This window comes from Carcharodon carcharias, chromosome 31 (genome assembly GCF_017639515.1).
Source record: "Carcharodon carcharias isolate sCarCar2 chromosome 31, sCarCar2.pri, whole genome shotgun sequence".
NCBI lineage: Eukaryota > Metazoa > Chordata > Chondrichthyes > Lamniformes > Lamnidae > Carcharodon > Carcharodon carcharias.
The window spans coordinates 14,807,170-14,815,838 of NC_054497.1; positions in this window are offsets into that span (position 1 = coordinate 14,807,170).

Genomic DNA, 8,669 nt, shown 5'->3' on the forward strand with positions numbered 1-8,669 from the left:
TGCTTCACCTGAAAGGAATGTTTGGGCCCTTGGATGGTGAGGAGGGGGGGAAGTAAAGGCACAGATGTTGCACCTTCTGCAGTTGAATGGGAAGGTGCCATGGGAAGAGGATATTGGGGACGCTGGAGGAGCGGACCAGGGTGTCCCGGAGGGAATGGTTCCTACAGAATGCTGATGCGGGGGGGTGGGGGTGGTGAGGGAAAGATATGTAAGGTGGTGGCATCATGCTGGAGTAGGCGGAAATGGCGGAGGATGATCCTTTGAATGCAGAGGCTGGTAGGGTGATAAGTGAGGACAAGGGGGACCCTATCATGTTTCTGGGAGGGAGAGGAAGGTGTGAGGGCGGATACGCAGGAGATGGGTTGGACACGGTTGAGGGCCCTGTCAACCACCGTGGGTGGAAAACCTCGGTTAAGGAAGAAGGAAGACATATCAGAGGAACTGTTTTTGAAAGTGGCGATGGAGGCGAGGGAACTGAGAGAATGGGATGGACTCCTTACAGGAAGCGGGGTGTGAGGAGCTGTAGTCGAGGTAGCTGTGGGCATCAGTAGGCTTGTAATGGATATTGGTGGACAGTCTATCACCAGAAATTGAGACAGAGAGGTCAAGGAAGGGAAGGGAAGTGTCAGAGATGGACCATGTGAAGGTGAGAGAAGGGTGGAAATTGGAAGCAAAATTGATAATTTTTTCCAGGTCCAGACAAGAGGATGAAGCGGCACCGAAACAGTCATTGATGTACCGAAAGACAAGTTGTGGGAGGGGGGGGCCTGAGTAGGATTGGAACAAGGAATGCTTTACATACCCCATTAGGAGACAGGCATAAGTGGGGCCCATGCATGTATCTATAGCACACCTTTTATTTAGAGGAAGTGAGACGTTAAAGGAGAAATTGTTCAGCGAGAGAACAAGTTCAGTCAGACGGAGGAGAGTAGTGGTGGATGGGGATTGTTTGGGCCTCTGTTTGAGGAAGAAGCAGTGAGCCATCAGACCATCCTGGTGGGGGACGGAGGTGTAAGGGGATTGGATGTCCATGGTGAAGAGGAGGCAGTCAAGTCCAGGAAAATGGGAACTGTTGATATGATGTAGGACATTAGAAGAATTGTGGATGTAGGTGGGAAGAGACTGGACAAGGGGAGAGACAATGGAGTTAAAGTAGGAAGAAATGAGTTCCATGGGGCAAGAACAAGCGGACACGATGGGTCTACCAGGACAGTCCTGATTGTGGATTTTGGGAAGGAGGTAGCAGTGGGCTGTTTTGGGTTGGGAGACTATGAAGTTGGAAGCTGTGGAGGGAAGATCTCCAGAGGAGGTGAGGTCAGTTACAGTCCTGGAAACAATGGCTTTATGTTCGGTGGTGGGGTCATGGTCCGGGGGCGGTAAGAAGAAGTATCTGAGAGTTGGTGCTCAGCCTCTGCAAGGTCAGTATGCCAGACAACAACAGCACCACCCTTGTCAGCAGCTTTGATAACAAAGAAATTGCAGCAGTCTGCATTACACTGCTTGAGGTCAGGGCAAATACCTGTCTGGTCAAAGTGCTGGTATAAAGAACGTATCCTTTTTATCTTTCTCTATTTCTGTTGGACTGTGAATTTAAAAATACAATGACTGCCAGTTTGAAAGACATGTCTACTGGAACAGGGTGAGAGATATATACAATGTTGCAGCCCTGGAACAGAGTGTGCCATGAAAGACAGGATGGTGCCGGAAAGGAGTCTTGGACCAAGGGAGCTGCCTGACAACAGCATTTTAATTGACTCCTGACCAGGGTTTGTGTGAGAGCAGTGCAGCAGAAAACTCCTGGCTTGCAAAGAGAAAACACCTAAAATCTCTTTTCCTCACATCTCTATAACCTGCTCTCTCTCTGAGGAAACCCATCTAAAAAGTAGAAGGGGAAAACCACTGTAAAAGACATTGTAAAGCAAGTGTTCAACCAGTGAACTAAATACTGGAAGTGCTGGAAGACCATCTCGTGTCATCAACAAAGAACTGAAAGGAATTTGGAAGACATCGATCAAAATCAACACATCTAATCCTGTACTCCAGAATTGGTGCTATTGAACTGTTTTATCCCACCCTTAAAATCCATGTTTTGTGTGTCTTGTGTGTGTGTGTATCGGGATTTAAGAAGGGGTAGAGTTTAGGTTATAGAGTTAGAAATTAGCAGTTCATATTTCTTTCTTTTGCCACTGGTCAAAGACAATTTGTTCAATAAACAGTTATTTACTTAGATAAAAACAAAAAAACTGCGGATGCTGGAAATCCAAAACAAAAACAGAATTACCTGGAGAAACTCAGCAGGTCTGGCAGCATCGGCAGTGACCGCCGACGCTGCCAGACCTGCTGAGTTTTTCCAGGTAATTCTGTTTTTGTTTTAGTTATTTACTTATTAAGTTTACAAATCTGGTGTTTGTATTCTGTTAACCTAAATTAAACAGTTGGGTAGAATTGGGGCAATCTGGTGGTTTGGTCAAACTTTTCACATTTGTTGGGGCTCAGGGAGCAGTGGGGTTTGATATTACAGAGCACTATTCCCAGTGAGTCGTGACAAAATGTGGGGGCTCAGGTCCGGGATATTTTGGAACAAAAGTCAACGATGATTTGGGTGTAGATTTAGTAAGTAATAAAAGCTAAAAGGAAACACCAGGTTTGTGCTGTCAAAAAATAAGGTGGTACTGGAAACTGCTAAAGTTTTCCTGCAGGTGGAAGAGGTGTCCCTGACAATTTTACAAGGGATCTCAAAAGTCAGGTTGATCGGATTGGCAAGTAAATTAAGAATAGGATTGCCTGCCAAAGCTAGGAAGGCAGAGATAATCGAAGAGATAGAACAGCATTTAAAGTTGGAAGTGATACCTGACACTAGTAAGTCACAGCTGGAGGTAGTGAGACTTCAGTTAGAAATGAAGGAGCTTGAATTTGAACAAGCAAAGGAAATGAAAAAAATTGAGAAAGAAAAATAAAGAGAAGGGGCATTCCAAAAGGAACAGGCAGAAAGGCAGAAGAGAGAAAGAAAACAAGAACTAGAAATGTGAAAACTTGATCTCCAGAGGGAATTAGAAATGGTGAGGTTAGAAAAGGAAGAAAGAGAAAAAGAGAGAGACAGAGAATTCCAGCTTAGAATGCTGGAAGTTAAAAAAGAGACACCAGGAGGTGAGGCAGGACTTATTCCCAGATCAGAACCCAGTGGGGAGATGTTTAAATTTGTACAAGCTCTTCCAAAGTTTGAGGAAAGGGATGCGGAAGCATTCTTTATTTCATTTGAGAAGAAAGCTAAACGGATGAACCGGCCAAAGGAAAACTGGACATTGCTCATGCAGAGCTAATTGACAGGTAGAGCACAGGAAATTTATGCTTCACTGTCAGAGGAGGTTTCTAAGGATTATGATGTGGTGAAAAAGGCCATTTTGAGTGCATATGAATTGGTCCCTGAATCATACAGACAAAAGTTTTGAAATTTAAGGAAATGGCCTGGGCAAGCTTACATTGAATTTGAAAGGATTAAGCAAAATAGTTTTGATAGGTGGATACGAGCATTAGGAGTTAAAACTACCTATGAAGGTTTTCAGAGAGACCATTTTCTTGGAAGAATTTAAAAACTCCCTACCTTATGTAATAAGAACCCGTGTTGAAGACCAAAGGGTTGCAACTGCTAGACAGGCAGCAGTAATGGCTGACGATTATGAGCTGATCCATAAAACTAAACCTTTTTTCCATCACCCCCATAAATTTGAAAAGGATAGAAAGTGGGAGAGTAAAAGGAAGGCAAGGAACCAGGGTAAAGAATGGATAGCTGGGAATACCTTGAGACCTCCTCCCCAGATTAGGAAGGAAGGTACTGAGCTTGGAGGTGAAACTCGAAAGCCTAATTATTTCCATTATAATAAATTCGGCACATTCGTTCAGAATGCTGGTAGTTGTGAGGGAAGCCCATGGGACTTATTAGAGTTCGAAAGAGGGATTCCGAAAAGGGAACTCAGAAAGAAAATGCCATGGATCAAATTGTAGTTTTAACTACAAATAAGAGACTGGAGGTAACCACTGCTGTGAATGCAGGTGAAGTGAATAAAGTAGATGAGAGATATAAAAGGTTTTTGACGAAAAGAAAGATAGCCCCTTTTCATCAAATGATGCAGCTAAACCCATAACTATATTAAGGGGCACAGGAGTTACTCAAACTCTTTTATTGGAGAAGGACCTAGTTTTCCCTCCAGCGAGTTCAATGAAAGCTAAAGTATTGGTATACAGGATAAGTGGAGAATGTGCCCCGGTTCCATTGTACAAAGTGCAACTGGAGTGTGATTTGTTATCTGGGTCGGTGGTTGTAGGAGTGGTTAAGAAATTACTCGTGGACAGAGTTAATTTACTCCTGGGGAATGATTTGGCTGGAGTGAAGGTTATAGCTTCACCCACAATTACAAAAAGTCCGAGCGAGCCTGAAGAGATGGAGCAGTTACAAGAACAAGTTCCTGGTATTTTTCACTCGTGGGTGAAGAGCAATGGCTAAACAAAGTCCATCACCAGATGTTAGAGTAGCTAAAACTTTCTTTAAGGATGAGGATAATTCAAAGGAAGTGTTTGGCATGTCTTTATTAATTGAGGCTCAGAAAGCAGATCCGGAGTTAAACAAGTTGGCGCAGTCAGCTCACAGTGAAGCTGAGGTTGAAAGAGTTCTGGAGTGTTATTACATTAAAATCAGAGTTCTGGTGAGAATTCCAAACACTAACCACCCTCTGAGAGAAGAATTTCCTCCTCCTCATCTCTCTCTGGAAGACCCCTTATTTTGAAACTGTGCCCCTAGTTCTAGATTCCCCCACAAGGGGAAAACATCCTCGCAACACAAGCTATGCTGAAATCTCTGGAATGTGACTTGAACTCACACTTCCTGACTTAGAATGCTACCAACTGAAACAAAATGGACACCTTACTCCCCGCTTCAAAACCTGTTTTTCAATGCAGTTTGTTTTGGGAAAATGCTGGAAATATAGAGCAGGTGAATTGGCATCTGGAGAAAGAACAGACATGTTTTGACACTCTTTAAGCATGCACAGTACTTCATGAGGGATTCCACTCAATGCAATGACTTGTCTTCCCCCCTCCACCGTCCATTACATAGGGTCACAAGGGTCTATGGCAGCATTTATGCTCCATATAAGCCTACTCCTATCCTACTTCATATAACCCCAGTATAATCCCTTTCTCCCTCATATGTTTATCCAGCTTCCCCTTAAATATATCTACACTATTCACCCCAACCACTCCCTGTGGTAGCTTTTCCCCATTTCCACCACTCTCTGAGTAAAGAAGTTTCCCCGAATTCTCGATTGGATTTATTAGTGAAGGTCTTATATTTATGGCCCCTAGTTTTAGTCTTTGCTACAAGCAGAAACGTCTTCCACAAGTCTACACTATCAAACGCCTTCATAATCTTAAAGACCTCTATCAGTCTTTCCTTTCCTGGAGGAGGAACCACAGCCTGTTCAGTGTTTCCCAGCAGTTATAACCTCTCAGTTCTGGTATCATCCTCATGAATCCTTTCGCTGGCACTTTTACCAATGTCTCTGAAGGTGATCTACAGATGCTGAGAGTTTTCTGTCCCTATTTCCGATTCACGGAATAATTCTTTGACTGGTTTTCGACAGGTTTATGCAGTGATGACTCATAAATAAAAGCCCTCTGACAGGGCTTTAAACTAGTGCAGGAGCTGGAAGAGGGGAGGTGAAAGGAGACTTAGAAATTCAAAGAGAAAGGTCGAAGTATCGAACAGTACAGCGATTTGGGTAAAGACACGCAGAGTGGGCCGGGAAGGGACAGAGAGTCAGACAAAAAATGTACATCAGCAAATAAGGTCACTGCAGGGAATAGAAGTAAAAAGCTGAAACTAAGAGGTCCTTTACCTGAATGCACGAAGCATCCGCGATAGGATGGATGATGTAGTGGCACAAATAGAGGGAAAAGATTTAGATCTAATCACCATTACAGGGACATGGTTACAATATGACCAAGCTTGGGAAATAAATATTCCAGGGTACACAGTATTTCAGAAAGGCGGACAGATGGGAAGGAGCAGGCTTAGCCCTGATAATAGAAAATGACATAAAGACATTAGTGAGAAAGGATCAGGCCTCTGAAGATCATGAAGTAGAATCAATATGGGTGGAGATTAGGAGTAGCAAGAGTCAGAAAACACTGATGGGAGTAGTTTATAGGCCCCCCTAACAGTAGAACATGAGTTTGTAGAATATTTTTGTGACAGTTTTGTGGAGCGGTACATAGTAGGACTGACTAGGGATAAAACTATCTTAGATATAGTATTGTATAATGAAGCAGGGTTAATTAGTAATGTCATAATAAAAGATCCACTGGGAAATAGTGATCATAATACCATTCAATTCCATATTAAGTTTGAAAGTGACATATGCCAAACAAAACTCAAATTTAAACAAAGCCAATTACATAAGGTGGTTAGTTTATTGTCACTGGACTATTGTTCCAGGGACCCAGGGAAATGCTCTGGGGACGTGGGTTCAAATCCCTCCACAGCAGGTGGTGGAATTGAATTCAATAAAAATCTGGAATTACAAGTCTAATGATGACCATGAAACCATTGTCGATTGTTGTAAAAACCCGTCTGATTCACTAATGTCCTTTAGGGAAGGAAATCTGCCATCCTTACCTGCTCTGGCCTACAAGTGCTCCAGACCCACAACAATGTCGTTGACTCTTAAAAATGTCATCTGAACAAGGGCAATTAGGGATGGGCAATAAATGCTGGCCAAACCAGCGACGCCCACATCCCATGAACAAATTTAAAAAAACATGGCTATAAGGGGAAAACTGGCTAAGGTTAATTGGGTAAATAGACTAAAAAGATATGGAGGTAAATAAACAGTGGGAAACATTTAAATAAACAATTCAAAATGTTCAACAAAAATACATTCCATTGACAAACAAAAACTCAGACAATAGGGCCCATCTGTGGCTCACTCAGGATAGTATTAATTAGAAGCAGAGGCTTGTAGTGTTGCAAAAAAACAGTAGCAAGTCTGAGGATTGGGAATGTTTTAGAAACCAACAGACAGCTACCAAGAAGTTGATAAAAAGGGAAAAAAATAGAATGAGAGTAAACCAGCGAGAAATATACAAGCAGATTGTAAGAGCTTTTATAAGTATATATATATATATATATATATATATATATATAAAGTAAAGGAAGAGAGTAGCTAAAGTAAACGTTGGTCCCTTAGAAGCAGAAAATTAGGAAATAGCAAAGGCATTGAGCAAATATTTTGTGTCTGTCTTCACAGTAGAAGATACAAGTTCCATATCAGAAATAGACAGTAACCTTGTAGCTAAAAAAAGTGAGGAAATTAGGGAAATTAATGTCAGCAGAGATAAAATATTGAAGAAACTTAAGGGACTAAAATCTGACAAATCCCCTGGACCTGATGCCCTACACCCTTGGGTTCTAAAAGAGATAGTGGATGTATTAGCTATAATTTTCCAAAATTCCTTAGATTCGGGAACAGTTCCACTAGAAGTTGGCAAATGTTGCACCAGTTTTTAAGAAAGGAGGGAGAGAGAAATCAGTGAACTACAGGCCAGTTAGCCTAACATCTGCTGTTGGGAAAATGCTGGCATCTATTATTAGGGAAGTCTTAACAATGCACTTAGAAAAGCATAGTGTGATTAGAACAAATCGGCATGGTTTTACCAAAGGGGAATTCTGTTTGACAAACTCATTAGAGTTTTTGAGGATGTAAGCAGTAGGGTAGATAAAGGGGAACCAGTAGATGTAGTATACCTGGATTTTCAAAAGGCATTCGATAAGGTGCCACACAAAAGGTTAATAGGCAAAATAAGGACTCTTGGATTTGGGATGGTTAGCATGGATTGAGGATTGGTTAATGAAAAGAAAATAGAGTGTGGGCATAATTGAGGCTTTTTCAAGTTGTCAGGCAGTGAGTAGTGGAGTGCCGCAAGGATCAGTGCTGGGGCCTCAGCTATTTACAATCTATATTAATGAGTTAGATGAAGAGATGGAGAGTAATGTATCTACATTTGCTGATGATATCAAGCTAGGTGGAAAGGTAAGCTGTGAGGAGGACACAGAGAGACTGCAAAGAGATAGAGACAGGTTAAGTGAGTGGACAACAAAATGGCAGATGGAGTATTATGTAGGGAAGTGTGAAGTTATTCACTTTGGCCGTAGAATAGGAAAGCTGAATATTTTTTAAAAGGTGAGAAACTGGTAAGTGTTGATGTTCAGAGACTTGGGTGTGCTCATAAAAGGAACGCAGGAAGTTAACATACAGGTGCAGCAAGCAATTAGGATGGAAAATGCCATGTTGACTTTCACTGCAAGGGGATTGGAGTACAAGAGTAAAGAAGTTTTGCTGTGGTTGAACAGGGTTTTGGTGAGACCACATCTGGAGTACTTAGTGCAGCTTTGGTCTCCATATTTAAGAAAGGATATACTTGCATTGGGGGCGGTACAGTGAAGGTTCATTAGATTGGTCCCTGGGATGAGGGGGTTGCCCTATGATGAGAGGCTGAATAAATTGGGTTCATATTCTCTGGAGTTTAGAAGAATGGCAGCGATCTCATTGAAACCTACAAAAATTCTGAAGGGAAAAAGCAAAATACTGCGGATGCTGGAAATCTGAAACAAAAAC